The following is a 22,226-nucleotide window of genomic DNA, read 5'->3' on the forward strand; positions in this document are numbered from 1 at the left end:
GATTAGTCTTCCCAGGTGTTTTCCATTAGCCACGCCCCCTTGTTATCTTGTTTAGCTTGTCTGTCTGTGTATTTAAGCCCTGTGTCTTGTTTCAGTCTTTGTGAGTTCTTAATGTTGTATGTTGGCTGTTCCTGTATCTCTCTCTGAGTTTATTACCTTTTGAGTTTGTTTAATAAAACCTGCTGCAATTGGATCCTGCTTCTGCATCTGCTTCAGCTGTCATTGTAACAGAAGAACTCACCATTTATGGATCCAGCAGTACGCGTCCTTCAAGATGTTTTGGGATCGGCTCACGGCGATAGTGAAGGAAAGCCACGATCTGTTTGAGTTTACTGAGAAATTTTGTGAGCTAGCTACAAACTGTGATCTGAGTGATGAAACTTTAAAAACAGGTTATATAATCGGATGCGTCGATCCTCGACCACTCCCCGATCTCTTGGGGCTGGACTGGAGAGAAGCAGTTGCCATCTGCTGGGAGAGTTTTACTCCCAAGTATGCTCTACATTCATCCAGCCCAGCCAAACCTGCTCACACTGTCAGCCCAGGCAAACCCACATTACCACTCCCTGCTGAGCACCGTATCTGTTTCGGACCAGTGGCTGAGATCACATGGCCCAGAGCACGAAAACTTATTTCTAACAGTGCTGATCTGGTGTCTAAAGTGTTTGACCCCGCTTGGATAGCCGTCCGGGGAGCTCGCAGGTCTGCTCCACGTTCCACCAAAACCACCGAACCAGTCATTTGCCCAGTCGAGCCAGAGCTTCACGTCAGTCCTGCCGAGCCAGAGCTTCACGTCAGTCCTGCCGAGCCAGAGCTTCACGTCAGTCCTGCCGAGCCAGAGCTTCACGTCAGTCCTGCCGAGCCAGAGCTTCACGTCAGTCCTGCCGAGCCTGAGCTTCACGTCAGTCCTGCCGAGCCTGAGCTTCACGTCAGTCCTGCCGAGCCTGAGCTTCACGTCAGTCCTGCCGAGCCAGAGCTTCACGTCAGTCCTGCCGAGCCAGAGCTTCACGTCAGTCCTGCCGAGCCAGAGCTTCACGTCAGTCCTGCCGAGCCAGAGCTTCACGTCAGTCCTGCCGAGCCAGAGCTTCACGTCAGTCCTGCCGAGCCAGAGCTTCACGTCAGTCCTGCCGAGCCAGAGCTTCACGTCAGTCCTGCCGAGCCAGAGCTTCACGTCAGTCCTGCCGAGCCAGAGCTTCACGTCAGTCCTGCCGAGCCTGAGCTTCACGTCAGTCCTGCCGAGCCAGAGCTTCACGTCAGTCCTGCCGAGCCAGAGCTTCACGTCAGTCCTGCCGAGCCTGAGCTTCACGTCAGTCCTGCCGAGCCTGAGCTTCACGTCAGTCCTGCCGAGCCAGAGCTTCACGTCAGTCCTGCCGAGCCAGAGCTTCACATCACGCCCGCCGAGCCAGTGTCTCTGGACAAGATGGCTGTCGACGCCGAGCCAGAGTCTGTGATGGTCCTGCCCAGCTCAGAGCCCTCTTCGCCGCTGGCCCTGCCCAGCTCAGAGCCCTCTTCGCCGCTGGTCCTGCCCAGCTCAAAGCCCTCTTCATCGCTGGTCCTGCCCAGCTCAAAGCCCTCTTCATCGCTGGTCCTGCCCAGCTCAAAGCCCTCTTCATCACTGGTCCTGTCCAGTCCTGACCTGCCCTCGTCGCTGGCCTCGTCCAGTCCTGACCCGCCTTGGCCGCCCGAAGGGTCCTCTCCGCCGTGGCCACCCGAAGGGTCCTCTCCGTCGTGGCCACCCGAAGGGTCCTCTCCGTCGTGGCCACCCAAAGGGTCCTCTCCGTCGTGGCCACCCGAAGGGTCCTCACCGCCATGGACACCCGAAGGGTTTTCTCCGCCTTGGCCACCCGAAGGGTCCTCTCCGCCGTGGTCACCAGCTCAGCCTGCTTCACCATGGCCACCTCCTCAGCCTGCTTCACCATGGCCACCTCCTCAGCCTGCTTCACCATGGCCACCTCCTCAGCCTGCTTCACCATGGCCGCCTGAAGGGTCGTCTCCGCCCTGGCCGCCAGATGGCCTGTCGTCTCCGCCCTGGCCGCCTGAAGGGTCGTCTCCGCCCTGGCCGCCTGAATGGTCATCTTCGCCTGCACTGCCTGCTCCGCCCTGGTCGCCTGCACTGCCTGCTCCGCCCTGGTCGCCTGCACAGCCTGATCCGCCCTGGTCGCCTGCACAGCCTGATCCGCCCTGGTCGCCTGCACAGCCTGATCCGCCCTGGTCGCCTGCACAGCCTGATCCGCCCTGGTCGCCTGCACAGCCTGATCCGCCTTGGCCTCCCGTCTTGCCGCAGTCTCCAGGTCCTCTTCCACTCCACGGGCCTGGCCCTCCATCCCACCCCCGGGTCCGCCTCCGCTCCACCACCCTCCTGAACTATTGTTTTGTTTTGTTTTGATGGGCGTCGGGAGCCGCCCATAGAGGGGGGGCTATGTCACGATTAATGTCTGTGTTCCCCTGTCTCATTCTATGTTTAGCAGGTCCCCGTTATGTTGATTAGTCTTCCCAGGTGTTTTCCATTAGCCACGCCCCCTTGTTATCTTGTTTAGCTTGTCTGTCTGTGTATTTAAGCCCTGTGTCTTGTTTCAGTCTTTGTGAGTTCTTAATGTTGTATGTTGGCTGTTCCTGTATCTCTCTCTGAGTTTATTACCTTTTGAGTTTGTTTAATAAAACCTGCTGCAATTGGATCCTGCTTCTGCATCTGCTTCAGCTGTCATTGTAACAGCTATATAAATGTGATGAAGTATTATTATTATTATTATTATTAGGGTAATTATTGGTGGTTCTGATAACTGTTACCATAGCTTGGTAACTATGAAACTCATTAGTCAAGCAGATTCTCTAATATGTAAATTAATTACTTAAATAGAATTTAAAGGGGACCTATTATGTTCATTTCCAGTTCTATATTTTTATTCTGATACTCCACTAGAGTAGCTTTGCATGATCCTAAAAAAGTCCTTATTTATCTCAAACTGGTCCTTTATGCAGACCCTGTCTGAAACAGGTCATTTTAGATGGAGTATTCTAAAAGCCTACTATGATTACTATTTTCCAATGAGCCTGCATGTGATGTAAAATCTGGAGCCAAATTAAACAGCGTGTTTGCACACACATTAACTGAGAGGATGGTCTTTTCTCATATTTCAGGGGTGTCTAGACACACCAGGGACACATATTTATGTTGAAAAGACATTACAAAGTGCATTTTGTTTAATTATTGTAAATGTGTTTTAGTTTTTTTCTGAGTGGATATAACTGGACTGTAATCTTATATCCCACAGGGGGACCAAGGCATATGCCTGAAAGGAAAAGGCCACAAAAGAGTAAGTGCATGTAAATGCAATGATTCATACTTTGTTAAACATTGCAACTTAACCCCTGTTAATTCGCTTTAGATATTACTGCGCCAAGTCGAAGTGCTTACAAGCACTTGCTATGGTATTCCGCCATACAAAATAGTTATCCATTTTACACGCTTAGAAAAGCGCAACGTTTTGTTTTGTGTCACCGTCCTAGGTCGAGTTACACTTCGCGAGTAACTGTATTTAAATAGGGAAAACGTGGAGTTCTCTGCTTGGCCCATATTAAATGAACTGGGCTAACAAAGTTTCGCCGTAAGACAGAGGGATTTAGTGCACGCACTGAGACGAGAGAGGTATGTATCAACTCGTCTTAGTTAAGGGAATAACATAGTTTAATATGAAAAAACGGTAGAGTATCCCTTTAAGAGAAAGAGTGAGAAAGGTTAGACAGTCATAAAGGAACTGCAGAGTGTAGGCCGTATGCAGAGTGTAATATAGGATCTAGAAACTTCCTTGTGAGTTGGCAAATACATATTATACATACCATAATTGTTAGGTAGATACTTTTTATGTGTTCAGTCTTTTTGAATTACAGTTTATGAGGAAGTGTCTTCTGAAAATCAATGAAACTCAATGCCTATAATCAGACATAATAGCCTTATGCTAAGAATGGATTTTATTTTTTGTCTTTTCTTACATTAGGGCAAAGCAGAAATGCTGGTTGACTGGGAGCCCTGTCCAGTATGGTATGTATTATTCTGTTCTTCTGCTTTATGAATTAATGCATTCATTATTTATTTACTTAAACTTTTTTTTTTTTGCTACAATTTTTTTATTAATCTGTTCTGTTTCAGATTAAACAAGCCTTTTAAACAAGTGTAAAGCACACATCATTACCGAACATGTCTTTTATAAGTATAACAGTTTCATTTTCCATCTATGAAGGACCACCACCATTAATGCATGCATGAAGGTGGTGGTCCTTCATAGACGGAAAATGAAACTTATACTTATAAAAGACATGTTCGGTAATGTTTTAAGTTTATTGGAAACCTCAACCAGTAACAGAAAAAAAAATCCCTTCTGTTTTTAGTGGTGAGCAGTGGGCCCATTCCTGGCAGCCAAAGGATTCACTCCAAAATAATGAAAATAAATAAAATGTATATTTAGAACTCCATTTTGGTTTCAGCCTATTTATTAAATTGTTTCTGTGCTGCATTTGAAGTCATATCTCATCTTTCTGTAGTAGTGAAAAGGGGAACATCTCCAAGAATATGACCTGGAGTTTAATCTCGAAAGGGAATGTACTAGAAATGTACTTAATCCAACTGAATTTTCTTTTTCAGATGTTATTCAAAAGCATGTTTCATATTTCATGATTATAAATTGCACTGTTATTTTATTACAGTTGACGTGTAATTTGATTTCATGTTCTGTTTTCTGTGCTTTTCAAGTTCACTTAACCTCACAGTCCACTGTTAAGAAATACAACCTTATGGCTTGTTTGACATGAAGCTAAAATATGAAGTTCAACAAATAAGACTGTCCTTCTTTATACTCGCACATTATATCATATCTTTTACATTGTCTCTCTCACTCTCTTCTACTCCAAACTCATCAGCTGACTGGGTGTTTTATGTCTTAAACCAAATGTATTATCATCTCAACCCTCTTGAGCCAATCGTGTCATACAGTAGGTCCCTCCACTGTGGTCATCAGGAGAAGAGCTCCACATTCATCTAGATCTCAGCATTGCTACTCACCCCTTCACCACCACCACCAGTGTCGGCTCCATGTAGGGGATATCCCTTTTCATTTCATGCTTTTCTCTTAAAAGAATGATGTCTTGATGTGGTCCAATTGCCAAAGACTATATAGTTTCAATTTGTTATGCACCTTGTCAATAAATTTGTTTGATCATTCTTTAAGCCTCTAGTGAGTAATTAAGCAATAAATAAGCATTTGGCATATTTTCACTTATATTTTTGTGAAAGAACACAAATACACTACAATAACACTTGCAAAAGATCATTTTTGTTTTTACTTTTCCATACATCAATTTAATTCAAAACAATATGAGGATGAAGTGGTTGAGACAAAAGAAACAGACTACATTGAGCATATTTATATGTGAAATTTGTTTAACTTTACAAGTGGATTCTTTTTTGATTAAAATTTAGGTTAGCATATATAATTTAATCAGGGCTCTCAAGTTTTATAAAAAAAAAATGGAGTGAGGTTACATTTGTTAGGGGAGGAGCCACTCACATATTTGAAACAGTGGCCCCAAGTTTTTGCTTGCAGTTCAATTTTATCTATTGTTCTTGACCAGCACAAACAAATTATAGCAATTGGTAAATCTGATAAACAGACTAATTCATCCAAATAAAATAAATGATTTTATCTTCTAGAACTGAACAGTTTTTGTCACTAGTTAAAAAGCCAAATATTGATTTATTGAGAAGGTCTTGATCTGGAGAGTAGCCTATTTCACACATTTTGGAATTCTTTAATATTAGGATATTGTTTGTATACTTATTGCATCTAATTCTGACATATTTATAAGTGGCAGTTTATTACATTCATCAGTTGGTAAAACAAACATTTGCAGGCCATAATTAAATAAATAAACATAATGTTAAATAAAACTTTTTTTTTTTTTAAGTCGCTCTTTGAAGGGTAGCATAACTCCCGCCGACAATCTTGAATTCATGTCTACTGTAGCCTACCAGCTAAAACCACAGATTTGAAGTCTTGGCGATTTTTTTTTATTTTTTATCCTAATCATATATAAATATAACATAATGTATGTTTCGGCTGTATAATGTATGTTTCTTAATATAGAATAGTAAAGACACATTTTTATAACATTATTCCTGGTCGGGAAACCAGAAGAACTACAAGTATGGTGACTGATTTGTACACTTTGTAAGAAGTTCAATGGCGCGTCTCTCGTGGGAATTGTAGTTTATACAGTTTTTTTCCCAACTGCTTACACACAAAATCTTTTTTATGTCACACGATTTTTTGAAACCTCTCACTCAAAGTGCAAAACTTCACACCACATCTCCAAAAACAATAAACTATTTCTAAGCCTTTGACTCAGTTTTCAATTGCATAAAACACTTTTTTTCAAAACACTAGGCTACACACAATTTTGTGTGTGCAGTTTTGGGAAAGTTTTGAAAAAAGGTGACATAGTTTTGAAAATGTGTGCAAGCAGTTGGAAAAAAAATGTAAATAGTGTACATTGGAGACGGCCCTGATGGTTGTTCTACAACTACAATAACAGTCTTGATCTTTCATCTTGATCATTTAAATATAGTATAATGTATGTTTCAACTGTAGGAGATTGTTGATATATACACTCACCTAAAGGATTATTAGGAACACCATACTAATACTGTGTTTGACCCCCCTTTCGCCTTCAGAACTGCCTTAATTCTACGTGGCATTGATTCAACAAGGTGCTGAAAGCATTCTTTAGAAATGTTGGCCCATATTGATAGGATAGCATCTTGCAGTTGATGGAGATTTGTGGGATGCACATCCAGGGCACGAAGCTCCCGTTTCACCACATCCCAAAGATGCTCTATTGGGTTGAGATCTGGTGACTGTGGGGGCCATTTTAGTACAGTGAACTCATTGTCATGTTCAAGAAACCAATTTGAAATGATTCGAGCTTTGTGACATGGTGCATTATCCTGCTGGAAGTAGCCATCAGAGGATGGGTACATGGTGGTCATAAAGGGATGGACATGGTCAGAAACAATGCTCAGGTAGGCCGTGGCATTTAAACGATGCCCAATTGCCACTAAGGGGCCTAAAGTGTGCCAAGAAAAAATCCCATTACACACCATTACACCACCACCACCAGCCTGCACAGTGGTAACAAGGCATGATGGATCCATGTTCTCATTCTGTTTACGCCAAATTCTGACTCTACCATCTGAATGTCTCACCATTCTTTGTAAACCCTAGTAATGGTTGTGCGTGAAAATCCCAGTAACTGAGCAGATTGTGAAATACTCAGACCGGCCCGTCTGGCACCAACAACCATGCCACGCTCAAAATTGCTTAAATCACCTTTCTTTCCCATATTCTGACATTCAGTTTGGAGTTCAGGAGATTGTCTTGACCAGGACCACACCCCTAAATGCATTGAAGCAACTGCCATGTGATTGGTTGATTAGATAATTGCATTAATGAGAAATTGAACAGGTGTTCCTAATAATCCTTTAGGTGAGTGTATAGTAAAGCTACAATTTTATAACCCTAAAACTGACCCTACTCTGGAAACTGGAAGAACTTCAAGTATGGACGCTGATTTGAACGCTTAGTAACAAGTTCAATGGCACGTCTCTACAGGGGGGAGCGTGCCTATGTTCCCACAGCCCTATGTTCCCAGAGCCCCAAGTGCCCACAGCTCTTTGTTCCCACAGAGGGTTAGGGTTACCCTAACCCTAAACCTAACCCTAACTAGCTGTAGCAGTGTAGAATAGCTGTAGTGTAGACTAGCTGTAGTAGTATAGACTAGCTGTTGAAATTATAGGGAAATGTATGAACACAATACTCAGTTTTGAAAATGTCCTAATGTGGGATGTTGTGGAAATTCTTTTCTCAACTTTTATCAATAATTGTAAGACAGTAGGATATCTCAAAGGTTAACAAAGATCAGCTTTATTTCTTGCAAGAAATTGGCATTCACATACAGAGAGCATCTGCTATGAGAAGGCCAAGGGTTAGTTCCCTTGCCGAGGTTATATACCCCTAACACATCCTGGGTAGGCTTCAGCTGTCTCAAAAGATCGCTTACCTTAAAAGGAAACATCTTGTTCAAGATCTTTTGTCTGGCATAAATTATATCTAGACAGAACAATACCATGCCTACTACAAGTTCCTGTTTTTAGCTGCTGCTCAAATTCACACCTTTTGTCTATCTTTATTTCGATCAACGCTGCACACATACTTTTCACACTTGGAGCACACAAAAGGACACTTGAAGTACAAAAGGTCATTTGAAGTACACTCTGTGCTACTCAGTCTCCTATAACTCAGAACATTTTGTCCCTGCAAGCTTGTATTAACTTATGCTTTTCTAACACTTGATTACATATCTTTAATAACGTGCTTTAGCTTATATGATTATATTTCTTTAAATGCTTATGAGTAAAAATAAAGTAAAAGATGTTAATACAAGTTGTACACGTCTATAAGTAAAAACACATCTAAGAGTAAAAGAACACATCTAAATGTTAAATTTCTATCACATTCCACCCCTTGTTCATTCAAAGAACATACACAAAATTTGACATTTTTTCTCCATAATAATAGTAATTTACAACAAGTAAATTTTCTTAGTTTCTTAGTCAAACTCATGTTCGCTCTCGTTCTCGTATACCTCATCTTCAGGCACTGTAACCTCAACTTCATCTTCTTCCCAACATTCTAATTCTAGCAATCTAATTCTATTTAAAAAAAACAACAACTAATCATACCATAGTACATTGCCTTTTAACTTTGAATCAAGTTTCATTATCCTTTGGTAAATTTCGAATCACATTGATCTATTAGGCCTTTAACAGGCTGATACTGCTGATTAACCATTTTTCTTGACCTTATTTTGCTAGCTTTTATTTCAAGTAGGCGATTGTTTTACTTAGTCAGATCTATTTAAGGATCTGTGTAATAAAATCTAACCAAAAAGTTCTAGAATACTTTCATTTTTATCCTTAACACAAATATCAATAACTGTATTATCTTGTTTCAAACAATGTCATTAATTTTAAAATTAACTCAGCTCAACCCAGCTCCTGCCATGATAATAGCCTTAGCTGCTGACATGTCATTAATCAATCGCTATAGAAACCTACCCAATTATCTATTCGGACCTAGTCCAGCAAAGTTACTTATCCTCCCTTATTAGAGAACAATTATTACCACTATTAATTTTTTAGCATCTATGATATCTGAATTAGGGTTCTAAAACCCTCAAGTTTCTTCAAAAATAGTCCCTAGATTATTTATTATCTTTACAGTAATGACCCTATTTAATGTCCCTATATTCTACAGAATTAAGACATTTTCCCTCTTCTTAATTTACGAGTACCTGAAATATTTTCAAATGAATCCGTAATTGTTCAAATCATGAGATCTAAATACTCAAGTCCTACAGTATAGTTTGATTAAAACAAATAAAACATCAATAAACATCACACAAAATTAATTCTTATACTAAGCTTAAAGCATTAGTTGGTCCACATCTTCCTCCAGCTGTGTTGATCATCTCGTTGCCCCATGGACGTTCCATCTTCACCAGGGTGATTCTTTGCGAAACGTTGCAATGGGCTTATCCCACGTTGGCAAGGGAGGAAAAGTTACTAGCACTTCCTTGATCCCCCACTTGACGCTGTGCGTTGTCGTTGGTGTCGGCGTTTGGGGTTGCTGAGGGCTGGTTGGCGTTTGGCTCAAGCTGGTTGGTGTAGTCTAAGGTGAGAAGCTTGGACGGAGGTGTCACACACTGCAACCTTGCTGATAGTTGCAAGATTTTCCCTCAGAACACAACCGCAGTCCACTGGACCTTGTTTGTGGAGTGAACCATAAGAACAACCTGTGAATGGAGACCTTAAGTATTTTTGTTAGTGACAACATGTATCATGTCGCCAGACTCATCTGCTTGTCTGGCCGGTCGTCCTTTTTTCCGATGAGACCTGTAAAATTTCATGTTAAACAGTAACAAGACAATATTTTATACATTTGGAACAGAATCAGTTCTGTTCGATGAGATCCATCATGACATCCTGTAAAAAGTAAAACGTTAAGTATTGGGTGGACAGGGCAAGCTAGCTTGCTCTCTTCCTTCCCAAAGTTATACACTGTACGTGTGTGGCATTGTTTATTTCTACCACAACAATAACCCAGCTCAGGATAGTTAGTCAAAATCATCCATGGTTGTTATTTTATTGGGAATATTTTCTTCCCTGTTGGGTCATATTTTACCCTGTGTAGATACAGCTGTTTTGATTGACATCATTTATGTCTCTCAACACCATAATTCACACACCCACTTTCACACACTCCACACACCCCCCTCTCTGGCCAGAGATTCATTCATTCATTCATTCATTCTTGTCTGCCTTAGCAGTTTAGGAACTGAATGGGGAACATATATTAGGAGTGGAATACCACCAAATATGAACGGTAACAAAGTTCGACGACGACAGAAACTACTGAACGTAGACACACTGTGGCATTCCCCTTGCGACAGTGTCTGAACGTTACGATATCAATTCTCAGTTGTCCGATGCAGTCGTCATGTGATTGAGTTTAACACAGTGAACGTAAACCTAGCTTTTCAAAATCAAATAGATTAAACACTTTAAATAGAAATCGTATAGACCTACAATTGCAGTTGAGAGAATCCGTTTTAATTTCTCAAATGCAATTTGTCATTCTTTGCACAATTTCAATTTTCCACTTTTTGTTGTTGCTCATAAGCTATTTAAAAGAAGATTTGGAAATCTTCACACAATCTTTGATCCATGGACAAAAATAAAAAACATTTCTATCTCGCTGATGATGACAGCATGTGATTTCAAATGTTTATAATTAGAAAACATTGTTTCTATTGAATCTAGAAAATGACCTTTTAAATGAAATGGAGTGACCAATATTTTTGTCAAATCACAATTTATATTTAAAGTTGGTCACCCAATCTCATTCTCATATGCACAATGCACAAAAAAGTATCTTAGTTAAACATACAGTAAACCATTGACTCTTAGAATCTCATAGATCAAAACCATTTTCCCACACTGTCTCCCAGGGATAACGGGATACAAATTCTAGACGCCTTCATATAAAAAGTATAATATTTAAACACGTGCAATTCATATAGTACTATTTATTCATCACTTTAACAGTTCTGATTCCCTTAATATTTTCTCTTATAGTGACTGTTTGTAAAACCCTGTGCTCTCAGATGGCCACACATTTTGTCAGCCACCAATCTTTTAGTGAGTCACATTGTTTCACAAAAAGCCCCAATTCTCTCCACTCTGCAGTCTGTGGTTTAGCTAAAGAGATGTGAGGGACGGCCCCCTCCACATCATACAGTGATGCTTGGCTATCAGTCAATTCAACCTTCACAGCACACCATTTATCTGACCAAACTAATTCTGAGGTTTTCAGTTCCTCAATCTCTAGTTCAGACAATTTTTCAGCAAAAATTTCATCTGGCTCACTGCTAACATGACATGTGCAATGCAAATCACTTTCTTCCATGAAATCATGGTCAGGAGGCATCCTATTTGTGGCTTTGTTTTGCAGACCACACTGAGGAGTGCTCCATTCAAAAACATATAATGTTTCAGTTGGCATTCGCACCATGCTCATATCAGCAGTGAGGCCACTGTCATCACAATACAAGTTCAGCTTCAGTTTACACATCAAATCTCTTCCCAGAAGATTACAAGGACAGGTAGTAGTTACAAGAAAAGCATTAGAAAATGAGTGATCACCAATCTGACAAGACAAATCTGCTGTATATGGTTCCTTTACCAGATGCCCTGTGGCACTTCTGGAGGTTGCCCATTTTCCAGATAATACAATTAAATCAGGCAATTGTTCATTTTTAATTGCTGAGTTCTTCACTCCACTGTCAATTTAGAACTTAATTTTCCTACCCTCGATACTGATATCAATCATTGGTAATTTTGCAAATGCTTTATACATTCGTTCAGTATCAGCAAGCGAATTTTCTTCATTGCAAGAAACAGCAAGCATATTTTCTTCATTGCAAGGAGCAGAAAAAGAGATAAGATTAAACATATTTACCACCTGGGAGTCAGACCCTTCACCGTCGCTCCCCTCCCCCTCCTTCTTTCAATCTCCTTGTGGCTTTGGTGGCTGTTGGAATCCTCTGTTCTTTGGAGGATCCGGACAGTCATTTCTCCAGTGTCCTTTTCGCCCACAATTATAACAAACTTCAGGGTCCATTGCGGGTCGGTCACCCATTCCACGTCCTCTTCCACCCCATCTTCAGCAGAGCCAGTTGAGTGTCTTTGTCAATCTTTTTCTGTTTGTTCTTGGCTTGGTCTCTCAGCAGCTGTTGTTGATGCGTTGCGTGTCGTCGGATTTCTTCCAGACGCTTGACCTTTTTCCCTATTTCAGGGTCCAGACCGTCCAGAAAAAAACAATTTTCAGATATTCTTCATACGTACTTATCTTTGATTGTCTGGCCTGTGCTTCTCTTTGGGTTGGTGAACATTTACGAATTTTGCAGATGGAGGAGTGTAGTCTGGAGGAGCAAAGGGCAGGGTGATCGAACCTAGCAGGCTTCGATGTTCAGGGTGTCTTGGTGGTCTTGCTTGCAGACTCGTTCCCTCTTCTTCTTTGTCTTTGTCTTGATCTTGACCTCCCATTGCTCCTGGTTGTCTTTGTGGTTCATGGAGGGCCACTGTTGGTGGTGCTTGGTAGGGGGAGTAGGGAGCCAGACAGCGGTCGTCCTCACCCAGGCGGGTTTTCATGCATCTCATTTCCTCGGAAGAATTAGAAACAGAGCTTAGTAAAGTTTTTTCTGGCTTCCTCTTTCTGGCTTTGTCTCTCATTGCACTCTCTAATGGTTGCTAATGCTACATTTATCTGTTTTCTTTGTCTGGTAATTGCCTCATTTAACCATACATCTATAATTCGACCATCAAAGTCATAATTATATTTTCTTCCTTTCTTTTTGGACTTGTTTTTGTCCAATTTTCCTTTGTCTTTTGCAGATGGCTTACACTCAGACATTAAACAGACATTAAATCCGTACAATTTAACTGTGTTCCATTTTTCTTGGTCATGGAACAATAATTCCCTTTTGAGAAATCCACTGTCTCCAATTCTTTATCATTAACATTACCCATTTTTGCACTAATTTTACTCAACAGTATTTGTATTTGCGTATTTAAATTCTTCAGTATTTATATTTGCGTATTTAAATCCTTTCCCCGCGTGGTCACCACGCACTATATTCACTGTGTTAATTCTTTCCCCCAGCGTGGCCACCACGCCTGCCTAAATTCATCAATCTAGGACTTTCAAAATGCCCACATCCGTCGATGCTAGGTCTTTTTCCCAAACAAGTGCCTTCTTAAATGTTCGAAAATTACTATCAGGCTTATTTCAAACAGCACCTTGTCTGGACGTTTGAGAAATTACTATCAGGCTTATTCTCAAACTCTGGCCCTTCTGGGAAAACAATTAACACATGGCATTTGAGAAATTACTATCAGGCTTATTCTCAAACCCTGTTTGGAAATTACTTTCAGGCTTATTCCAAAACCCTGACCCTTTTAGGAAAAATACGCAAATAATTTTCTTATTTACCACGTAAATAATTTTCTCTCACCGTGCTTTTTGCAGCTTGGTTCTTTTATTCGGGATCGCGTCCACCTAGGCCTGCCGTGGTGTCCACAATTCTCCCATCCCTTGCATTTTTAGCGTTGGGGTATCGGAGCCAGAGACTTCTTGTCTTTGGGATGTTCAATCAATTGCTTCGTCCACGGAGGTCATCAGCTTTGCGATTCCCAATCCTCGTCGCCATTTGTTGTGGAAATTCTTTTCTCAACTTTTCTCAATAATTGTAAGACAGTAGGATATCTCAAAGGTTAACAAAGATCAGCTTTATTTCTTGCAAGAAATTGGCATTCACATACAGAGAGCATCTGCTATGAGAAGGCCAAGGGTTAGTTCCCTTGCCGAGGTTATATACCCCTAACACATCCTGGGTAGGCTTCAGCTGTCTCAAAAGATCGCTTACCTTAAAAGGAAACATCTTGTTCAAGATCTTTTGTCTGGCATAAATTATATCTAGACAGAACAATACCATGCCTACTACAAGTTCCTGTTTTTAGCTGCTGCTCAAATTCACACCTTTTGTCTATCTTTATTTCGATCAACGCTGCACACATACTTTTCACACTTGGAGCACACAAAAGGACACTTGAAGTACAAAAGGTCATTTGAAGTACACTCTGTGCTACTCAGTCTCCTATAACTCAGAACATTTTGTCCCTGCAAGCTTGTATTAACTTATGCCTTTCTAACACTTGATTACATATCTTTAATAACGTGCTTTAGCTTATATGATTATATTTCTTTAAATGCTTATGAGTAAAAATAAAGTAAAAGATGTTAATACAAGTTGTACACGTCTATAAGTAAAAACACATCTAAGAGTAAAAGAACACATCTAAATGTTAAATTTCTATCACAGGGATCATAGAGTTCCTGACAGATTTCTCCTGACCTTTTGGTGACTTGGCGCTTCTTGCTTACAGTAACTGTTTGGGGGACAGGGGAGGGTTAAATGTGGTAAGAAAATTACTTGACTTAGAGTTTCATTTTGAGAAAAATCTTTGAAATTTTAAAAATATTGAGAGAACATAGGACTGTAGGAACATATGGTTGTGGGAACATAGAACCTAATTTTCAAAATTTTCAGTAAAAAAAAATTCTCAGAAATGTGGTAACATAGGGCCGTGGTAACATAGAGCTGTGGGAACAGAGGGATGACCCCAACTAGGGAGCTGGCACAAATCTCATCTGAGACTGCTTGTCTCTTAGCCCTTTCCCTTTCTCCTCCCTCTCTCATCTTATCCGTTTCATCGATCTGTTGAAGGTTCTGATTGCTGTGTGATCAGTTTTGACTCTTTGTGTAGTGCTTTCTAAATTACAACATTGTGTAGGCAATGATAAATGGATAATGTGTGTAAAGTTTTGCAGTGAAAGTTTAACAAATCTGACTCATGTGTCAAAACTGGGGAGTAGTGTTTATAGTTTGGGGAAAAGGGTGTGCTTTTTGATAAACGGTGTTGTGTTTTTGAAATTTGAGTTCAAATCCATAGTTATAGTGTTTCAGCAATCGAGAAAAACTGTAACATATACACCTAACAGATACACATTACTTATTATGATAGATCTTGTTTAATTACAAACAAGGTTGATTGTTTGAAAATAAGTAAAAAGACATGCATTAAAGTAATTAATTAATAATGCAGTTTGATGTTAAACAGAGTTTAAACTGTTAAACAGTTTATCTGTAAACAAGATTCCACAGTGTGATGTTTTTTTTAATCAACTATACAAATACAAAATATTGTTTTTCAATAAAGTATGAAAAAGTAAAAACAAAATATTCATCTTTTGTCTTTCACAACAATACCAGTAAAAATACACCAAATGCATATTTGTCAAACAAGCCATAAGGCTGTATTTAAAAACATTGGAATGTGAGGTTATTAAGTTTACTTGCAAAAAGCTCCAGCAGAACAAAGAATTAAGTCATCTGTCAACTGTAATAATATACAATATAAATTATAATCGTAAAATAAAAAACGGTGTATTTTTCTGTTACATACTATAATGCATCTTTGCAGTAATATAAAGTTACACAAGTTATATACACTCAATTAAGTAGTGATCCATATAGGCAGCCTCCTCTGGGGAAAAACAAAATGTCATAGACTGACACAGACACTGCTGCTGCACCACAGAATAAGTGAATATTGAGAAATGCAATCAAGAATGAGTTTTTACATTAAGGCCTAAATGTGATGATAGAGGAATTGTCATGAGGTCACCAAAGTCATCATGTGCTTACAAGATTTCATGGCAATCTGCCCAATTAGACAATATTCAATTTGACATTCTGGTCTAATGATTGTGCTACAGGGAATGTCATAAGGTCAACATGACATGATTCATTGCTCAGCAAATTACAGAAATCGGTTCATAACATTTGTTGTATGCAAGTCAAAAGTTTGGCCTAACGTTGGTGCAAAAGGAAAGGTCACAGGGTCACCACAATTAAGGGGAGTCTCTCTTAAAAGAGTATACACTACCCTAATATCATATGAGCCCAGTAATTACATCTGGTAATATCATACATGCAAAGTTTACATTTTTGGATAAGATTGGTGCACCTATACTGAGAGGTTTGTGCATTTTCAATGAACTGTGCAATGTGCTTACTAAATTGCTTGGAAAATCTAAATACACAGTTTGAATTTTTAACAAGATTTTGATGTGGTTAATCAATCAGCATACTAATAATACACAGATATAGGGCAAGTCCATTTCCTTCAACATAGTCCTTCGTGCAGCTTCCATCTGGGGAAATACAGAAAAACAAAAAAGCAAGAATTAGGATAAGAGGGTGAATTTCAGCTGTTTTAGAATAAGTAAGGTGTGTAAAGCATTAATAAAACACACAAATAAATTATTAAGAATAACAGTAACAGGGGGTTATTCCAAAAAACAAACAAACAAACAAACATAATAATAATAATAATAATAAATAAATTACCTAAATTGTGTTTTCCTCTTCATCCTCACTGGTGTCTGGACTACTGAGGCCACTTTGATCTTCCTCTTCAACATGTAGAAGGACAGAGGCCTCAGGACCTAAGGCAGTCTTGTACTGTTGGAGGACCACTTGGAACCTTTCTGACACCTCTGACAGTCTTCTTCTCAAGAGACAGCAAAGTCCCTCATTTCCCTGGTCTACGTCTCAAAATACAAACGAGATTACATTAAAGACAAACTATATTAAAGGTTGTATCAGTGATTTCAGGCCCAAACATAAAAGATCACATTCATCTAATCTTTCCTAATGATCCGCTAGCATAAGCAAGCCGTCAAAAAACGCGTCTCTGTAGGCAGCCTAGGCTCTGAGATCTGCACACAAAAACAATTGCACTCACCACCACTCAAAACCAAAACAAATAGTGTTCCAACCAATCACCGACAGGGGTGGGTGTTGTGAGGTTTTCGCGTGCAGCCGTCATAGGCAGCCTTGCACGAGCGCAAAACCTCACAACACCCGCCGTGATTGGTTTTGAGTGGTGGTGAGTGCAATTGTTTTTGTGTGCAGATCTCAGAGCCTAGGCTGCCTACAGAGACACGTTTTTTGACGGCTTGCTTATGCTAGCGGATCATTAGGAAAGATTAGATGAATGTGATCTTTTATGTTTGGGCCAAATAACTTAAATGGAGTAAAAAGATATCACCAATTCAAATCTACATAGCAGGATAATTGGCATTTTTATGTGTATCGCTGACATGGGACCAGGCTAGCTTCTGTATAAAACAACTTAAGGCAACATGGCTCACTGAGGTGACTTTATGGAGGGAGGCCCAAAGCAGCATATATATGTCTGATAGCTGTTTTAAGTTAACAGTTTTCTTCTTCACTACAGTTGTGCTGAAGTAACACATTTTGTTACTTGCTGACCAGCAAGGTTTTCTATGTTGACTGGAGGAGATAATAATAAGATTAATCTTGATGTTATGCTAACCCCATGTAACACACCAGGACACAAATTCCAATGTTCAAATTCTTTTGTTCATTTCCGCTTTCCAGTAACAGACATAGTACAACAAATCTGCACATCTTTCAAGCAAATGTGAATCTGTATAGCCTTACTGACTTGTTACCATAGCTACAGTAACAACTTTAATCCCCATTTTTTATGTATATCCCAAAGGACCACGGCAAAGAGAGCCATAACCGTTCTACTCCATCCAAGTTCTGTGACTGATGTGTTTTTTTGTATGTTTTTTTTAAACACATTAGATGGACAGGGTTTTAATTAAACTTACCCTCCTCAGCCAACTTGTTCTTGAGAACCATTGCCAGGCTCTGCAACCACGTGCAGTGTTGTGCCATCTCCAACACCAAAACGCTTGTTTCCTCATGCGGTCGCCTTGTTAACATCACTTGGTCGTGCACTCGTTTCTTGATCGAAATGTTTGCTAAGAATCAATAACAGTTATATGTATACATGAGACAATCTTGCATAATCACTAAAACATTGACTTTTTTTTTTATCAATTGATACATAAGAAAACTGAAAATACACCATTAAACTAAATTAATATTACAACACTCAATATGTAACATGCATGCCTTAGTTCAGTATACTCTATAAAGCAGAACTGTAAATAAATTCCTGTGAAGCATCTTAAAACAGACATACCACTGCCATGAACCTCCCACGGCCATATTTGAGACACAGTACTCTCTCCAATTAGGGAATGCTCCACCACAGCTACGTCAATGGTTGTTGCCGATTCTAGTACAAGATCATTGTATTTCTGTTACTGTATCTCCTGAAGAATGAGTTTTTTGTCTTCTGCCAGCTTCCTTCGAAGGCGATGGCGAAACTCGCTGCTGTCTAGAAAGACATGAAGTACAGAGGCAGAGGTTTTTGACAGAACTCTTCAACAAGAAAAAAAATTATAGCACCAAAAAATTGAAAAGCAAAGCTGCAGTTATTGAAGTATGTGAATATTATAATGTAGACTGACATGGGAAACAAATTGTCCAGTGTGTAACATTTTGGGGGGAACTAAATTAAACTAAATTAATATTACAACACTCAATATGTAACATGCATGCCTTAGTTCAGTATACTCTATAAAGCAGAACTGTAAATAAATTCCTGTGAAGCATCTAAAAACAGACATACCACTGCCATGAACCTCCCACGGCCATATTTGAGACACAGTACTCTCTCCAATTTATTTTATTTAATTTGTTTAGATTGGCTATTGCTCATTTCGTTTGCGAGCGCTGTTGCGAGCAGCCTGAGCCTGCCTCAGTATTTCAAAAAAACATTTAGTCACTGTGGTTTAATAAATAAACATTGAACTAACTGTCTGTGTGATATGCTTGAAGTGTTTTATATCTATGGATTTTATTGTAGCCAAGTAAAGTATTAGCGTTGATTTGAGAGGCTAAATTGATCAAACATGTTTTACTCGCTGTTGGCTCGGCTTGCTTGGTCGTCATTTATTTTATTTTTTTTAATGCTCCAAACATTTGTCTAAATTAACTTAATAAAGAAATGAAAAGAAAAGAAACATAACGGACATATTTTAATGGCTGCAAATAGGGCAGGCTGCCGCTGTAAAAAAAAAAAAAAAAAAAAAAAAAACGGGCTCGGGTCGGACTCGGGCTGATAATTCTGATGAGCTGTCGGACACGGGTCGGGCTAGGGCCTGAGCGTCTCGGGCCAGGGCCGGGCTCGGGCCTAGATTTGAGGCCCGTGCAGGGCTCTATTCAGTGATATCATGTTTTGTTTTGAATTTGAGGTGGTCGAACGGATTAGTCGTGTGTTAACTTACCGAACTGTTACCCCACACACTCTGTATATAGTTTGCTGCTGCTCGTCTGACGGCTTAAACCCGTACCAAGTCCAAATAATGGATGTTGCACCGATCTTTTTCACCAGCTTTCACTTTCAGCTGTGTTTACTTAAGATGACGACGAATACGCGTTGCAGCCGGGTTTACCTCGCGGCCGCGGGTAGATTGCGTCATCATAGCTTGTGTAGTATAGAGCCATCTCCCAACCCAATTTGGAGAATAGATTAACGGCGATATTTTTTTTATCGCGCGATAAGAGTCTCGCGTTAACGCAGCACGTTAATGCCGATAACGGCCCACCACTAATATATATATATATTTTTTTTTTTTTACCATTGATGGTAATTAAAATCACTGGTTTGCCTGGTAACACAGTGAAGTTTGTGCCTCCACAGGAGCAGTCTGGCACCTTCACAGTTGGCAAACGCATTCCCTGTTGTGGAGTGGATGTGTTTTGTGATGCAATACATCACAGTCCCCACAGAACCACTCCTCAGGAAGACACTCTCTGCACCTAAGGAGAAAATAAAACAATATTATAATATAATACATTATTTCAGGTGAATAACTTATATAAAGTACTGTACACTCTATTTAAGCTATTTCACTTTTACTAGGTTCGATTTTATTGTAAAGGATTGCATAGTGGCTCAGTGTTTAGCATTGTCACCTCACAGCAAGAAGGTCCTAGATTTACTTTTCTCATTAATGTGTTTTTCATCTGGGTATCTAAGTCTTCTCCCATCCCAAAAGACATGTATCTTAGCCTATGAAGCAGGGCACTCAGCAAACCCACCCTGGGTAATTGAAGTTTGGTATTAATGAAAACCAACCTAATAACAGCAGGCTCGTTGCAAAGGCAACACAGGGGATGACCAACAGCCTCTTTTGAAATAAGGCATTTTAGGTGGTATGGTCTTGCTTCCTTCCAGCGCTCTGAGGCTTTCTGCTGCCGAAAAGACCATGATGATGCAGAGCTACTTTGAGGCTGAGCAGCAGGAGGACATGACGCCAAAATATCAGAGAGCCTCTCCATATTTTTTTCTGTAAAGAAAATCCAAAAATAAAGCAGTAAGGGATCATTTAGATAAGGAACAATTAAAAGTCAAATGATCAGTATTAGAATGAACACTTTTTTTATACTGTACATGCATAAATTCATCACTGTGAATTACCAAATTACATTTACATTTTGAGGATTTAGTTTTGTTGAGGTTGCAGTAAGTGGAACCTCCACACTGGATGACAGGGAGCACTCAACCGTGGGGTATGTGGCTGTAAAACAGCACATAGAAGAATAAGAAAAAAGTTAGGCTATCACACTCTATTCTTGTTCTTCTTTTCAAACTATATACTAAATAATTTATGAAATCAGAAATTTTTTTGTTAAGTACTTGGAAATATCTTCTACAATAGCGTCACTGAAAGGTTTATCTACTTTTTAATGTCTTTTTAGATATTTGAATATTTTAAACTCAATAAACAATTACAGTGTTCTAATTTGAGTTGGTCCAACATTGTCATAGTAAATTCCTACAAATGTCAAATAATTCAGATATAACCTGTGGCGGAGGCTTGGCGTCGCCCTCCTCGCCTCCCCCTCGGCTTACCACGTCCTACAGAGTCCCTTTTAGAGGTGTGTGGAGGGTCTCGTATACGTTTCCTCTCATCAGCTGCTCTCTGTGTATTGGAGTGAATATTTCTTGTAAGACTGATGTTGATAAAAGTAAGGTAACCAAAAGGCAGGTAACTTGTGAAAGGAAAACACAACATAGGGTGTTAGTAAGGTGTTGAACAGCTTAAATGAGCCTTGGAATAGATTCTCCAAGTATCTGTAACTCAGAGGGATGGAACTGCATATACTATTATTATTATTATTATTATATTCCCTTATTAACACATGTCACAGAGCATGGCAGGATGCATCATGCAATATACCTGTATTAAATCTTCTGCACTCATCATTCTTACATATTCCTCATCACATTTTACTTTAATTTGTTATGTTTGTTATAAAATGATTGAGGTGTACAAAAACTCTAACCTTGGCTTCAGCTAGAATGTGTTCATGTTTCAGCTCCAGAGCCATGCGTCTCCCCTCTTGGTAGTGGGGATCCTTTGAATCAAGTTTATGCTTGGTGGCCATTGCAATGCAGTCAGATACAGACAGACAGACAGACAGACAGACAGACAGACAGACAGATACAAACAGACAGATGGGCAGTATTTCAGATACATGTATTTAAAATACGTATTTGAAATACAAAATACTATTTTGTATTTTAAAGCCTTTGGAAAAAATCAAATGTAATTTGTATTTAAATACATTTAAGATGAGTATTTTTGTATTTTCAAAATACATAAAATACTTTTTGCCAGTCAACCTCTTTATCAGGGTATTGATTTTGTGCATCAACTAGTTCAGACATTCACTAGCTCAGCATTAGATCAGTGATTTTTTTTTTTTTTTTTTTTTGGAATAAGGTGAGAATGTCATGATCAATTCTACTTGTTGATTAAAGTTAAAATTAGGGGTGTGAACCGACACTGGTCTCACGGTTCGGTTCGATTATGATTATTATGTCATCGATCCGGTTCAATTCGATATCACGATGCATCACGATGCACCGCATGTGCTCGCTTGTTCGGGAAGTTGCAGTGACAGAAAAAGTGACATTCCAGTTTAAGTTTCAAGGGATTAAAGCTTGTTTATGACACTAAGAAAAGGAAAATCTGTCAAAT

At 39.7% G+C, this 22,226-nt stretch overlaps 4 long non-coding RNA genes across 4 annotated transcripts; 1 reads left to right on the forward strand and 3 right to left on the reverse strand.

The window, feature by feature from the left end:
• Positions 1 to 3,267: 3,267 nt before the first annotated feature.
• LOC309492995 lies at positions 3,268 to 5,156 on the forward strand. The gene is made up of 3 exons (XR_014203764.1): positions 3,268 to 3,314; positions 3,996 to 4,039; positions 4,387 to 5,156. It is a non-coding gene; the product is annotated as an uncharacterized lncRNA (long non-coding RNA).
• A 2,794-nt stretch (positions 5,157 to 7,950) lies between these two features.
• On the reverse strand, positions 7,951 to 14,543 carry LOC309496895. The gene is made up of 2 exons (XR_014205270.1): positions 8,783 to 14,543; positions 7,951 to 8,613 (listed from the first exon to the last, which is right to left on the reverse strand). It is a non-coding gene; the product is annotated as an uncharacterized lncRNA (long non-coding RNA).
• Positions 14,544 to 14,932: 389 nt separating this feature from the next.
• LOC309482015 lies at positions 14,933 to 18,029 on the reverse strand. Its single transcript, XR_014200170.1, has 3 exons — positions 17,937 to 18,029; positions 16,642 to 16,838; positions 14,933 to 16,445 (listed from the first exon to the last, which is right to left on the reverse strand). It is a non-coding gene; the product is annotated as an uncharacterized lncRNA (long non-coding RNA).
• Positions 18,030 to 20,677: 2,648 nt separating this feature from the next.
• Positions 20,678 to 21,663, reverse strand: LOC309508255. Its single transcript, XR_014209433.1, has 3 exons — positions 21,529 to 21,663; positions 21,047 to 21,164; positions 20,678 to 20,759 (listed from the first exon to the last, which is right to left on the reverse strand). It is a non-coding gene; the product is annotated as an uncharacterized lncRNA (long non-coding RNA).
• Positions 21,664 to 22,226: the final 563 nt, after the last annotated feature.

This window comes from Leuciscus leuciscus, assembly GCF_965113295.1.
Source record: "Leuciscus leuciscus genome assembly, chromosome: 1".
Taxonomy (NCBI): Eukaryota; Metazoa; Chordata; class Actinopteri; order Cypriniformes; family Leuciscidae; genus Leuciscus; species Leuciscus leuciscus.